The sequence below is a fragment of the Mus caroli genome, chromosome 4 (assembly GCF_900094665.2).
Source record: "Mus caroli chromosome 4, CAROLI_EIJ_v1.1, whole genome shotgun sequence".
Classification (NCBI taxonomy): Eukaryota; Metazoa; Chordata; class Mammalia; order Rodentia; family Muridae; genus Mus; species Mus caroli.
Genome location: NC_034573.1, coordinates 75094070 through 75108408, shown reverse-complemented (window position 1 = coordinate 75108408; position 14339 = coordinate 75094070). Strand labels below are relative to the sequence as shown.

The 14339-nt window shown below is 42.2% G+C and overlaps 1 protein-coding gene across 6 annotated transcripts in view; it reads left to right on the top strand.

The window, feature by feature from the left end:
* Positions 1-14339, top strand: part of Nfib (nuclear factor I B) — a 215732-nt gene that overhangs the window by 98999 nt on the left and 102394 nt on the right. The window lies entirely within an intron of this gene.

Below are 14339 nucleotides of genomic sequence, written 5' to 3'. Positions count from 1 at the left end.
ACTCACGGGATCCTGTGGAAGTTTCTGTGACTTTGGTGGGAGATTGGGAAGTTTGTGGGTGTAAGCAGGGTGGCAGCTGATGAGGTTGCTATTGATGTGAGGCTACTATGCTTACTGGCCCTTGGCCTGTACTGCAGTGTGCCAGTGCAGTCTTCAATTTGTGGCGTGCCATGGGCAGTGGGGTTTTCTGGTCTCTGCTTGTGCACATTACAAACCCCAACTTCAGCTTACCACACTCAGCACCCTGCACTCAGCGGCGGTCTCTGTCAGGAAAATTGGAAAGTTATATGTCAAAAATTGACCAAGACGCCTTGTAACTTGTTTATCTGCAGTGCAGGTTTTTGGTTTGTTTTTGGTGTGTGTGTGTGTGTGTGTGTGTGTGTGTGTGTGTGTGTGTGTGTGTGTATCTAGTGGTTAACACTCAAACTAGGAAGAACAGTCATTTAAATTGGATTCTAGAGTCAGATTCTCTTGGGTTCAATTCCTTGCTTTCTCATGTATTAGCTGAGAATGCTTGGTCCATGTTCCTTATTTTAAGATGACAGTGATCAGAGCCCACTTTCCTTGTTCCTGTGAGAACAGAAATCCATGTATGACCTGGTGAAAAGTGATGGACATGGACCAGCTGACCAGTGGCTCTCACTCCGCCTGATTTAACTGCACTACCGCTGGGGAGGAGACATGAGTGTTTTAAGTCAGAATGGCTTTACACATCTGTCATTTATCCACACTGCTGTCTGTTCAGGCATAGGTATCCATTTTATATGTGCGGCACTGTCCTGTGTACTTGACAATACACGAAGTGTACAACTTCTAGAACCTCAGGTTCTCTTTGAGGTTAGAAAATATAGCCATTTTGTCAGTAGGTTTGTCTGACAGGTCCCCAAACTCCTCTTGAGTGTTTTTGTAAAGCAACGTCTTCTTTGCCAAGTCCTTCCTTCCAGATCTGAATCCTTGTGCAAGAGGCGAGCGACCATCATTTGGTGAATGATTGATGGATAGATTATTGTTTTGGAATTTGGAAACTCTCAAGGAAAAAAATGACAAGGTAGCAGAATCTCAGCCTAAAACCTCACGAAAGTAAATCACAGTGGCTCAAGCTTAAAGAGTGTTAGTCGGCAGGAAAGCCCAGAGACGTCTTTCTCATGAACACATTGACTTTATCAGTCTGTTTGTAGTGGCCCGTCGGAACATGGTTGTGATATTTACCATTCTGACTACTAATTTAGAAAAGACTAAGAGTGCCTAAATGTCTTATGTGGAGAGTCATTCATAGTAATGGTGAGAAATTGTCCTGCTGTATACATTTTCATGGAGGGGCTGGAGACATAGATCAGTGGTTAAGAGTACAGGCTAGTCTTACTAGAGTACTCAGGTTCAATTCCTGGCACCCACATGCTAGCCCATAACTGTCTGTAACTCCAGGTTCTGTTGCTACTCTTCTGGCCTCCATAGGGTACCAGGCATGTGTGTGGTACATATACATGCCTATAGACAAAACACTCATGTACATAAAATAAACAAATCTTAAGCAATTTCCGGGGAAAGTAGCCATGCTTCTGTGTTTTCAGGTGAATGCTGGAGAATAGAGAGTATGCATAATGCACCCTTGGAAAGGGCTCAGGAAGTCTCAGTGAGTAAAGTGCGGATTGCTTTGTGACCTTGGTTTGGATCCTAAGCATCCAGCTCCAAGCTGGGCATGGCTCGCACCTGTCACCACAGTGCCAGAAGGCAGGCTCAAGGAGGATCTTCAAGGCTTGTAGGAGAGCCAGTGTAGCCTTAGAGGAAAGTTCCTGCGTCAGTGAGAGACCCTGCCTCCCCAGACTGAGATGGAGAGCTATCGAGGAAGACACCTGTTGCCTGTCTCTGGCCTGCACACATTGGTGCTCAGATGAGCGCACATGCACGGATGTGTGTACATACGCAGTATTGCATTAGAGAGATGTTAGGCCTTCCTCTGTTACAATGGGGATGGAAAGGAAAGCAAGAGTTATTAGTGTGGCTGTGCTGAGTGTGGGGCCATATAATTAAAGGTAGGAACGCAGGATACATAGTGACAAATCGCAATAAATGGAATGAGTGCCACCACTCTGTCAGCTCCATGGAACTCAGCCTTTACCTCTGAATTCTGGCAGCACAGGTGGATGCTGGATTCAATTGAAGCTACCTCATCACTGCCAATGATTACAGGATAGCACTCGGGGCCTAAGGTGTCTCACAGCCCGAGCTTAAACTTGTGGCACTCCCTAAAAGGAAAACCCAATGGTCTCATGATTGCAACATTTGACATCTGGGGACACAGCATTTTAGCTGGATTTCAGTTTTGAGAGGGGAGGGGTGGTGTGCAGAGACAGAGGTAGAGACAGTATACATTTTTCTGGGGCTAGTTCCTTTATTTGTCCCTCACGTTTTGTTTTTTTTAATATATATTCCTACCATGAAGAAATCAATGCATCTTAGTTTCACACAGCCCCCTTCTACTTCCTGCTTCTTCCTTCATTTCCTCATTCCTTTCCTTCTTGCCTTTGTTCCTCCCTTCTTCCCTCCCCCCTTTCTCACTGCCCCCTTAGCTCCTGTGCCTTGCAGAGATGCAAGGATTCTGGGTTTTATTTCACTTTTCTCAATTAGGTGGGATTTGTGCTATAGACAGTTCCTCAAATTCAAGGTGTTTGCTGGAGAAAAGCAAAAGAAGGGGGTTTCTTTATAATGTTATTTGAATGATATAAAAGGACCACAGCCTCTAAAAGAGAAGCCAATTGATCTTGCCTGCATTTTCTAAACACAAATAGTGGGTTGGGGCTCAGAGTACAGGCACATTTCACCACTGCAAATGGCAACTGGCCCGTGCATGGGCTTCCACAGTAAATTTAAGTGTGATCAAGAGGATTTCATTTTACCTTTTCACACAGATTTAAATGAGCTGCTTTAATTAGCGGAAGGCATTGAGGGTTCACCTGTGACCAGGATGGAATTTGGAACCAGATCCCTGTGTTCGCGTTTCTAACTTGTAGCCTTCAAATAATGCTTTGTGGTTTCTCAAGCAGCTTTAGGGAGCAAAACAAAACAGTACGTTGTGGTACCATCTCTTATCCGTGTGGGAAATGCCCCCTGGGCTCTGTGACAGCCTGCAGCCCTGCCCAGCCGCAGTGGCCTTTGCCCTGGCCAGGCACAGGCCGGCGACATTTCAGGAGGCAGCTTGGCAGCCATTTTAGATCTGCCCGCGCAGAGCCCTGGCTGCCAAGAGCTGCAGCCACTCCGTGCCAAGACACTCTTGGCAGTGGAGATAAACTTTGTAGAGATACACAGTCCAGAAATATCTTATAATTACAAAGCACAGGGGGCAGAATGTTTTTACAATACAGCTGTGCTAATGTAAACATTTAATTTGGCAGCCTTCTCCACCCACTTTTCAATTAACCGGGTTTATGCAGATACTTTAGCTCTGTAATAAACTTTATTGCTACTTCTCTTAGAGTACAGTTTATGAAACACAGATTTGAGGGGCTTGGGGGGGCTGTCCATCCATTTAGGAAAGCACACTGTGGATGTTAGGTTGCCATGAAGGGGTATGTAGCTTTCTGTCTCAAAAATGCCACAGTCCTGGCTTGACTCAAAGAATTGCTTTAGGGGAAAAATGTGGGGGCTGTCTCCTTTGGCTCCCAAAGCATGCAAGAAGATATTAATAGAAAGAGGTAAAATCGCTTATGTAGCTGCATAAAGACACTTGTGTTGGTGATCATTAAAAAGGATAAATGTCCCCTGCAATGCACGAGACGGCTTCAGAGAGAAATTCCCAATAACAGTTCTTACAGATATAATTATAATAATTGTGTGATCGCCGTGATAATTATTCTTATAGACTGAAAGAAATAATTTTCTATCTAGAGTAGCATTCAACTGTTCTGCTCACAAAGACAGTCAATAGATCTTTTTTAGCTAACCTAAAAGATTGTAGAGGTCATGGGGGGTTTTGCAGCTAAATTTAGAATTAATTGACTTTGTTAAAAAAAAAAGATCCCCTCCAAATAAGGGATATGACATCATAGTCAACGAGGTGTCTTTGCAGTGATTTGCTTATACTGTTCTCAAAAATCAGGGAAAGCCGTGCATACATACATACTCATGCCATACATACCAATGCATGTTCTGAAAAACAGATTTTAAAATGTATGATTTCCTGTATTACTACTTGGAAACTTTGTCTTGGTTATGGTCTTTTTCTTTTTAATTTTTTCTGTTCTTTAGATTTATATATATCAGTGTTTTACATGTATGTGTGCGTGTGCGTGTGCGTGTGTGTGTGTGTGTGTGTGTGGTGTGTGTTTGTGTAATTATGTGTATGAGCCACAGGCATGTGTAATACCTGTGGAGGTCAGAAGACTATTGGATCCCCTGGTTGTGAGCCACCATGGGGAAACAAACCTGGGTCCTCTGCAAGAGCAGCCAGTGCCCTTAGCCATTTCCCCAGCCCTGGCTATGATTTTTTTTTTTAAGGTAGTGTTTTTTGTTTTTCTTTTTCTTAATGGTGGGTGTAGTAATAGGAAACCAGTTTTTACGGTGTTTTCTCTTAGGACTTTTTAAGAGTCTTTCATTTAGTCTTTCTCCAGGTCCTAGACCACATGATGGTGTTTTAACTTGAGATAATTACTAATTTGATTCTCTAACCTCCCAACTAGCCCATAGATTCCTCCCCACTGAAGATGGTAGAGGGCAGAGAGTTTTAAGCTACTCTTCTCACATCCTGTCTCACTAGTGTAGCTTCCGTGCAGCTCTCTCATTGGCCGTCTCATTGATGCGGTCACCTTTACCGGTGATGCTTTGCAGACTCAAGCCAGCACTCGTGGTCTGTTGCTTGTGGTCCCAACGATGTGTTAGTAGCTGAAAACAATGAACAGATGGGAAGTTTGGATGTGCTTTGGATCTCTTTGGGGATAATGTCAATTTATTTTTAAAATATATGAAGTCTACTTATTTTTAACCTTATAATTTGTTTTTCAGAGACAAGGTCTTACTATGTAACTGGCCCAACAAACTATGTAGACCAGGCTAGCCTCATACAGGAATCTATCCGCTCTGCTTCTGGAGTGCTAGGGCTAAAGGTGTATGCTACCACACCCAGCCTTACTTACAAGCTTTAAGCCAAACCATTTATTTTTCCCAAGTGAATAGCTTTAATAACTATGGAGAGGAATGATATATGGAAGTAACATTGTTGGTTTTCAGTTCTCTAAAAATAAACAAATGGCCAAATGCACTTAAGAATTAGATGTATTTCTGTCTGTTGCTGAGGACTGAACCCATGGCTTCATGCATGCTACCCAGTCGGTGTAGCACAAAGCAGTTCTCCAGCCCCAGCATCCCACTACTGGGTGTTAATTGTTTGTGTAAGCTGGTAGGTAGCTCATTATTATCTTTCTTTTAAATTGTTTTGTCTTTCCTAAGGGAATGGATGCTTTTCATCCCATTTCTTCATGGATAGGATATTTAAGATAACGCCCTTTCTGCAGTGTAAACAGATGCCCCAGACTGTAAAAGATATGTTAGGATATGGTCAGTCACAACTATGGAGGGAAACGGCACATGTACAACCAGCCCTAACACACTGTTAAAGCCTTATATTAGAGAGGGAAGTGATGTGGACCCTGCAGGGTGGTCTCATTAGGTGGATGCAAAAAGAGGGCCAGGAAGAATATACCAGATGAAGGGAATCAAGCACTTTAAAGATGAAATTGGAGTTTGTCTGACGTCAGAGTCAGGACATTTCAGTAATGAAAGCCACATGGGTACAGAGCATGGAGACCTGCAATTAGCAGAACAAGGGGGTGGAGCCTTAGAAGGTAAGAGCTGGGCCAACACCTGCAAGTGGGGCTTTGAGGTGAGGGGTTTCCAGCAAGTCTTTCTGGTTCATCTGGTTCGCTGAAATGGGAGAGAGTGGGCAAAAGGTCCTGCTGGAATAAGGACAATAAGGACTTTGTCATTCAAATGAGAGCAGGGTTAGCTATAGAGGATTGGGAATCCCAGACAAGGAGTAGAATTTAGCAAAGTGGAGCTGGGTTGAGTTTGCCCTGGGGTTACAGGCAGGAAGGAACCAGGAGGTGGGCCCCATGGAAGGATTTTCTTAGGCAGTGATAGTACCAAAGGGTCCCACAGTAGAGAAGGAGCCATCCACTTTAGAGAGAGGCACCACAACACTTGTCTTACATAGACAATGGAACCTTTGATGGTTGCAGATACATGGAGTCTGAAGTCAGTTAGGACACCCTGTGGCTGATGGGACACACGGTGGTGGTGGTCAGGCATCCCTGGGCTCTGATGCGGGGGTGGAAGAGTAATTTTGATCCTTATTAGGTGGAGCCCAGGTAGTGTTTGAGTTTTCCCTTCTTATTTTGCTTCTCAGTGTTACTTCAGAACAGAGTCAAGCATACTAGGTTCTCATTTATTATTATTATTTTTATATTAACTTTTTTTGAGGGATAAAATTCTTCAAGGATGAAAGTTCTGTGGGATGTTTCTTTTTCCAGTTAGAGAGAGAGAGAGAGAGAGAGAGAGAGAGAGAGAGAGAGAGAGAGAGAGAGAGAGAGAGAGGTGTTTGCAATATCTTTTCAATTTAATTTTATTATTTGCTGCTGTGTTTAAAGAGGCAGAAGCTACTCTGAAATTTAGGTGTGAATTTTGGAGAAGACATGAACAGTTTCATAAAAAAAAAAAAAAAAGAAACAAAATGTGCTCAACCACTGAGTGCACCCTGGGGGGTAAACCATGCCCTCAGGTCCCTAGATTCACCCTGTTAGCAGCAGCCAGTGAGGCTCAGTTTACTGGCACAGCCTCCGCTGCCCTTCCTCCCTGTGTGAGTCCCAACTTTAGCCAGCAAAGACTCAGAAGCCTTGGGATGGAGCTACATCATCCCTTAGTTGAGCCAGCTAATGCCTAAGTACAAACAGTAGCAGGCAGTAAGTGGGTGTGGCCCTGCAGCTTCCTGGAGTGTCTTACAGGGGTTTGTCTTTGTTTGTAGATGTCTGGGTCCTGCAAATGGACGCCTGTCTTTGTTCAGTATGCAACATTGACTATGTTTTCTTTGAGTGAAAAAAATAAACCAGTGGAAGGCTTGCTAGTTAAAGATCACACACACACACACACACACACACACACACACACACACACACACAGCCTTCAGAAGCAAATGTCTGTGGGCATAACCAGACTCCAGAACATTTTTTCTTTAAACTCTCTTCAGCCCTTGTCATCTTAAGATGTGCCTTATGCCTTACCACTTCCCTGGGAAATACGATGCACAGGAGCAAATTACGTTTCTGAGAGAGTCCAGGAGGATCCTAGTTAAGTAGATTAGGGTCTGGCATTCCATTTAGCTTCATCAGTCATTTACAGCAGAGGATGGACACTGTAGCCGTCTGCGACTTGCCAATTAGCTGGGCTTTCCCCGCTGTTTCTGGTTTGGCAGGGATGAGGTGGTTCACCCTGCTGCACTGCTGCCTGCCAAGGACACATGGCCAGCTCCCTGCTTCCTGTCTTCCTCTTTGTGTCCTGGCCTTGCCTTCCAGACAGCTGCCAGGTTATGGTTGCCAAAATCCTTCCTTCCTTCAGAAAGGTCAAGTAACCTCAAGTCACCTTTGCCAATATTTGTGTTTTCTTTTTAATCCTTCTGTGCTCAAGTTGGAGAAAACTGTAGCACTGGGTGGAACTTCGGGTCACTTCAGATCTCTTGGATCTGAACCTGAAGCATCCCTGAGCCAGTCCGGATGGTGCTTCTAGTACAGTTCTGTTCACAGCTCTGTGAAGTGCGATAGAGTTCAGGAGGGTTCAGTGTGGATCTGAGTGCTGCTGCTTTTTAGGATTCTCAGTTCACTTGTGATCTTTGGCCAAAGCCTGATGCATTGCATGGCAGGAAGAGAAGAATGTGGAGATAGGTTTTGGCTAAAGGCTTACTTTTTTTTTTTTCTTCAAAGAACTTGATAGTTGCAAACCTGTTTTTGCTTTCCTGTTTGGTGTCTGTGAATGAGAGTTAGCAGCTTGTCCATGGCCTGGGGACAGCGGGTGAATTAGCAGGAGCTTGCAGGATGGAAGTACCACTTCCTTGGCCCTGGCATGGCTGTAGGAAACTCAGCCACTGGGACTGAGCTTCAGGAACCAGTACTGTGAATAAGCATTTTGAATGACACTCACCACTCACCAAATGTGTGCACCCAACAGGCCATGGTCACAGAATGGCACAAGCAAGATTTCTTGTTCCTGGGCAGCATATGGTCTCTCCTGTCCTCTCTGGTCCATCTCTTCAAATTACTTCATGCTCATCTTTCATCAAAGGACACAGCCATTAGTAGATAACACTTTTTAGAAGATTGAAGGTCTAGAACATTAATAATGAGAAATTTCCTTTAAGTAATTTTCTGCCTTAAGGTCTATGTTTTTATGAAGTGTTTTCTATGACACATGGGAACCACCACAACCTTTGTCTATATTCTGATGTCCATTTTGGATGGGAAATTTTGTGTCTCTTTCTTTCTTTCTTTCTTTCTTTCTTTCTTTCTTTCTTTCTTTCTTTCTTTTTTTCTTTCTTTCTTTCTTTCTTTCTTTCTGTACTGGAGATTGAACTTGGGGCTTACTGCATGCTAGGAGAGTGCTTTACCACTGAGCTCTGCCCAGCGCCTCTAATACTTTATAAAGCAAAGAGAGCTACCTACTGATTCTTTGGTGTTTGCTGATTGACAGAGGAGAAGGCTGCATCCTGCCCAAAGACTCAGAGAAAGTTCAGTATGGTCCTGAGATTTTTTTTTTTCTTCCTGACATTTCATGTAAAACTGGACACGTGATCTTTCTCCTAAGTGCAAGCCTAAGGTTCTAGTATGCGTTTTGGGCTAGCAGTGAGAGTAGCTTAGCACAAGTCACCTCTTTGTCTTGCATTGCAGTAGCCTTTGCAGAGTTGGGCCCAGGTCACCCTTGCAGTTTTACAATTTCTTTTCTTGACATCTAAACTCTGCTAAAAAGTTGCAGCCTCAGGGACACCTGCCTTTCTGCTGTAACTAACAAACACTGCTAACTTAGAACACATGTTCTACAGAGTTCACCTGTAGCCTTGAGTCCCGCATTTGCAAGCTCAGCATCTTCCATTGAAGACAGCCTAATTTTCTTAAATTCCCTATTTTGCCTCTCCTTGAACTATTGTCTTTTGTAACAGTAATAAGGAAATGCGGTTATGGGTTTAATTGCCACGAGGCAATTGTCCCCTAGAGGACTTAGAATTTTCCGCTCTATATCTGAGGGCTGGGCTCCATCAAGATGATCATTCATAAATAACTCAATTAGAGTAATAACAACAGTGCATTTTTTTTATGACAACTTTGCCTCAGAGAGGTCCTATCAAGTCATTGTTCTAATACTCCACTATAATGGGATAAATATACATTTCAAAAGTTCTTCTATAGCTCCTTTGAGGTAGAGAAGTGAGGCAGAAAGTGTCCTTGATGTTCCTGAGGTCACAATGTCTCTAGGGCCAGGACAAGGAAGAATGCAGGTGAGGTCTCATGTCACTGCAGGGTCTCAAGCCAGACAGGAAAGGAGCAAGGCCCAGCAACCTCTTAGAATTGCAGATGATGCTGGAGAAAGTGCTTGCAAAGCCCCAAAGGCCTTGTTGCTGTCTTCATCCCCTCCTACAAGAGAGCTCTATGTGGTTGTCTAGCTGGCCCGCAATCTGGAGAAAGGGTTTTGCACATTTTCTGATTGACTAGATCCAAGCTACCTGTTGTGTTCTTCAGTAATATAGGACTAACGGAAAGTTTACATTTGTAATTCTCCATTCTAAAACCTCCTATGAGACTGATAACCAAGTTTGAGAAGATTAGGAAGTCAAAGATTAATTCTCAACGCTCTGCTTAAACTGCAAGCCAAAAACTTACCCAACGAGTGGGTTGCCTGCTTGTTTGTATGCTTTTTCTTCTTTGCGGTTTTACTGTAGACTCTATAGTTGCAGAATGAATATGGTGAATTTTGGGCTGATTTTTATTTTTTAGTGGAACTAGGAAAATGGGGAGTAAAATTACTTTTAAGTTCCCCATTGGATTTGAAGCAACTCTAGTGGCTGACCTCCCCGGGGAGTAGACACAATTAACTACAGCATCTTAACACTATTGTTTGTTTTATTATGGTTAAAGATAACGGATCTTTATGCTCTTGGTTCAAGTACCTAGTGTCCATAGAGGCTTGGGTATGATATTGGTCCCCAGCAAAGGAAACCTCTTCCAAATATAGAAGCTCAGAGTCCATAGGGGCTCTGCTTTTTGACTTCTAATGGGAAACAATGTGAAGTTAGGTAAAGTCTACACACATGTTTTTTTTTTTTTAAATATTTAATTGTAGTTTCAAAATTCTTGGGTGAGTTTCTACTTTTCATTTTGTCCTAAGCAAAAGAGCTTAGGACATTGCACTTTGATATGTCCCTGGAAGCCTCCTGGGAGGAAGAATGACCTTGAGACAACCTCATCACCTCTTGTTGTGCCTTAACCCTAATGAATGTTCAGCCAAAAACTAATCCAGGTAAACAGAGAGGTAAAAGTCAATCAATGCATGCCTGTTTGTGAAACAGCAGAGGGGAACCACCCGCCCATCCTTTAACCAAGCTGTTAGCCTTGCCCCTGGGCCAAGGGAATACTGCCCTGTAACTATCTCACTTGCATAAACAGGGGAATGAGAAAAGCAAGAAGTAGATGCTGTTGCCAAATGTTCTCCAAGGCCATTTTCTGTCTGCTGAGACTCTACTCCCATTTTCTTTTTTTTTTTCAATAAATATATTTTCCTTAAATTTATAAGTTTTGCCATACAATGCAGGGACTGATTAAAAATCATTCTCAGAATAAAATTTAAAATAGCTTAATGAACATAGTGTTTCTTTAAAAATACTTATTTTCCTTTGTGCTTATGCGTTCCTGTGTGTTTGGTGCTGCTGAGGGTCTGTGCACAAATGAGCGCAGGCACTGACAGAGTCTGGTTGAGAGAACTAGCTTGCCTGGGGCTGACAAGGGGTTGTGGATCAGCTGGTGTGGGTGCTGAGATACTAACTTGGGTCCTGTGCAAAAGTAGCAAATGCTCTTAGTTGCTGAGCTGTATCTCCAGCTCCTAATAAACATGAGTTTTCAATGGGTAGAATCTCCACATGCTGTTCAAAGGTAACTGACAAAAACATCACAAACTTGGCGTTGACAGTGGACAAATGAGACATTGTCTAAGTTAGGCTTCTGTTGCTGTGATAGAACACTATGAGCGAAAGCCACTTGGAGAGGAAAAGGTTTATTTCCCCTTACTTCCAAATAACAGCCCATCACTGAGAGAATTCAGGTCAGGAACCCAAGCCAGGTAGGTACCCAGAGGCAGGAGCTGGGGCAGATGCCATAGAGGAGTGTTGCTTACTGGATGGCTTGCTCAGCCTGCTTTCTTAATAATGCCTAGGACTGCCAATCCAAGAGTGGCACTACCCACTATGGACTGGTCCCTCCCAAATCAATCATAAAGCAAAAAAACAAAAAAACAAAAAAACAAAAAAACAAAAAAAAAAAACCCCAAAAAACAAAAAACCAACCAACCAACCAACCAACCAGCCAACCAACCAAAAAAACCCTGCACTGTGGGTTTGCCTACAGGCCAGTCTGGTTGGGACATTTTCTCATTGAGTTTCTCGTTGAGATTCTCTCTTCCTAAAGCCATGTCTTTTGTCAAGTTGACAAAAAAAAAAAAAAAAAAAACTAATCCAGACAGACATAAAAAGAAAACTTGGTTATGGTGAGAGTGTCAAATGACTCAGTGAACTATAAGGACATGAAAATGAAGCTGCATAACATATAAAAATCCATCATGCTCCTAATTTTTCCAGCCCAAAGACATACAGCCTTGTGTGGGGAACAGCATTCAAGAAAGAAGACTTTGTTAATCACCGGAGAGAAAGCTTGTGTCCTGGTAAAGAGAAGAAAGAATAAGTGGAAATTGATGGTCGGAGCTATCAAAAGATGTCCTAGAAGACTATCTTTTGAGCTTGATTTTGAAAACTTAATTATATTATTATCGTTATATATCAATATGTAGTAAGAAAGGCCTTGGTGTATAAGAATCATGCTTAGGGTGGAATAGGGGGCAGTCCTCTCCTCTCCTCTCCTCTCCTCTCCTCTCCTCTCCTCTCCTCTCCTCTCCTCTCCTCTCCTCTCCTCTCTCTCTTTCTTATTTTTATGATAATAATTATTTGAATATTCTAAGTGGCATCATATTTACTCTGACTTACTTTTGTTTTTGTTTTTGTTTTTCGAGACAGGGTTTCTCTGTATAGCCCTGGCTGTTCTGGAACTCACTTTGTAGACCAGGCTGGCCTTGAACTCAGAAATCTGCCTGCCTCTGCCTCCCTAGTGCTGGGATCAAAGGCGTGTACCAACACGCCCAGCCTTACTCTGATTTATATTGACTAACTTTATTGAAACCATTTCCCTAAAGTTATCATTCTGAAACACATTATTTCATAATTATAATGAATTTTCATGTTTCAGTTCATGAAGGTTGTAGATTGTAAACTTATGCTGTGACTTTAGATTGTAAACCTTTTATAGTTCTTTCAAACATTTCTTTCAGTATAATAATCTTGATCTTCCTCTAAAAATAAAGAAAAACTTAGGTAAGCTATTTTTTAAATTATTTTATCAATATAACTGAGTGGCTTTCCTCTTGTGCAGCCTTGATTTGCAAAAGGAAGTTGCTCTCTCTCCTTCCTGTGTTTTTTTACTGTTAAAAATCACATTACTTCCATGCTATGCTGTACACTCAGCTTTCGTGGTAAATTAGGTTCTGCACCGAAAACTTGGGGACAGAAGTTCTTTGAACCACTTATCAAGGAACTGTGGGAACATTTAAGCCATTATCTGCCACAATCAGTGAATTTCCTGTTGCCCAAGTGACTTCTTTGGTTCTATGACTATGATAAGGATGTGTCAGAAACAGCAGCCGTTGATGGACAGCTGACAGGACCGCCTTTTCCCTTTGTAGGAGTCTGTTCTTCCTCATCTTACTCTATTGTTAAAGTCACTGTTGAGACCTTCAGATTATTTAGAGACATTCTATAACATCAATGATTTAAGTTCCATGATGTAATAAAAAGTAAAGATAGCTCGATAATTAATCACGCATAACCAATATGTGATATAAAAGTCTATCTTTCTTTTTTCTCCTGTAAGCTCGTATGTTTTAAACATAAACATTTAAAGGACTTTGCCAAACTTTGTTTTGAAGACAGGGTCTCAGAGTACAGTCCTGATTGGCTTTCTGCTTAGAGATCTGTCTGTAGCTGCCTCTGTGCTGGGATTAATGGTTGGGTCTCCAGGCCCTTCTGATTTTTAGGCTTAACATAAAGGAGACATTTTTATTCAAGTAAAGAATATTTTAGAGAACATTTCTATGATAAGCACTGAAAACGGTAAAAATGGGACTTTGGAATCATTGACTGAACGAACTGCTACATCTTATTTGTCAAGAAGTTTCAGACACTTAAAAATGAAAACGTATGTGGGTAACAAAAATAACCCAAATTTATGATTGTTATTACCACCTCTGTAATTAGGATTCAAACTGTTCAAGTGTTACTAGCTACCATGTTGCTTCCAAGAGAATTGTGGCTGTTCATTTAGACTTAAGTGAGCACATACTTTGTGCTGAGAGTTATGATCAGCTGCAAATAAAACTCAGATGGGTCTTGATCCTACGAGTTTAAAATAAAGCAGAACAGATGGGTACTGACCCAGTCGTTCGTTACTATTGTCAGGACTCTGGAGGGAAAACAGCAATACTTATCGTGGAGGGTTTATTGGGTGGAGCAATAGTAATTAAAATGCAATGTCCATTTTTAAGACTGTTGTGGTTTCTCACCGTCAGTGTTCAGGACCATGAAGTGCCATTCCAGTCCCCCACTTCACCACATTTTCAGACTAAACCTCTATCTCTTTCTTATCTGGCGGAGTTTTTTTTTTTTTTTTTTTTTTTTTTTTTCTTTAATCTGACTTTTTTTTTTTCGAGGTAATGTCTTTTATTGTATCTCAGGCTGGCCTCGAACTCACTATGAAAAGCCCAAGCTGGCTTCACACTCTCAACAGCCCTCCTGCCTCTGTCTCCCAAGTCCTGGACTTACNTTTTTTTTTTTTTTTTTTTTTTAATTTTTCCTTTAATCTGACTTTTTTATTCTCGAGGTAATGTCTTGTATTGTATCTCAGGCTGGCCTCGAACTCACTATGAAAAGCCCAAGCTGGCTTCACACTCTCAACAGCCCTCCTGCCTCTGTCTCCCAAGTCCTGGACTTACTG